The sequence below is a fragment of the Spermophilus citellus genome (assembly GCF_964194105.1).
Source record: "Spermophilus citellus genome assembly, chromosome: 5".
Taxonomy (NCBI): Eukaryota; Metazoa; Chordata; class Mammalia; order Rodentia; family Sciuridae; genus Spermophilus; species Spermophilus citellus.
The window spans coordinates 147,111,504-147,112,530 of record NC_138186.1 but is presented as its reverse complement, the minus strand read 5'-3'; positions in this window follow the sequence as shown (position 1 = coordinate 147,112,530).

The following is a 1,027-nucleotide window of genomic DNA, read 5'->3' as shown; positions in this document are numbered from 1 at the left end:
AAAAAAAAAAAAAAAAAGGAAGATGTTGGTTAAAGAAAACATCTTACACAATGTTAAGAGACACATAATAAGAAGAAAGCATTTGGTTTATTTATCATAGACAAATAATAAAGTCTAGCAAATACAAGAAAATACTACAAATAAATAACAACAATACCAACCACTATCACAAATGAAAAGTGAAATGCCCTGGAAGAAAATGAGCATGTAGTCCAAGCAAGCAAGCAAGTATATCATTAGATATAAATCATACAAGCAATCAGAGTGCTTCAGTGAAAATCATGATAAACCCATTTTATTCCCATCGGAATAGTAAATAATTAGAAAATCAGATATCACCGAGTTTTAATAAAGATGTGCAGAAAATAAGAACAGTCTTGCACTGCTGGGGGAAGTGTGAACTGATGCAGCCATTTTGGAAGGAATGGTGTGTGCTGACACACTGTGAGCGATCAATAGTTCCCCCTTGTATAACCACAGCTTGTGAGTAGAATTGTGGCCCTTTAGGGAAAATTGGTTCCGGGTACCCTAACAGGGGTGGACTTGGCAGAGACCTTCCCATGGGATTTATATTGTTATGGAATCTAGGCCCTGGGCACTCTTCCAGAGAATGGGGCTTGGTATTTGGTATCAGTTTCCCCCAGCCTTCATTGTTCCTCCATATACTGCTGAGAAACTTTCACACAGTTACTTAAGAGTTGTATTATAGGATATTACTGAAGAGATGTCCAGGGTAGTAGTTGTTAATCCCTAGAGATATGGGTAAGTAAAATATGGTGTATGTATAACAGAGAATACTACAAGCTATTAGAAAACACAGCCTAGATGTGGTAGGTGCTTCATGGTCCTCCAAAAATGGCCATATTCTAATTCCTAGAACCCGAGCAGCTGGGATTAAGTTAATTTTGTGATGGAGGAGATTACTTTAGATGATCCAGGTGTACCCACTGAATAGCAGCAATTCTTCACAAAGGAGAGTAGTGGCATCAACAGTCAGTGGTAGGAGATGTGATGAAGGCAGCAGGAG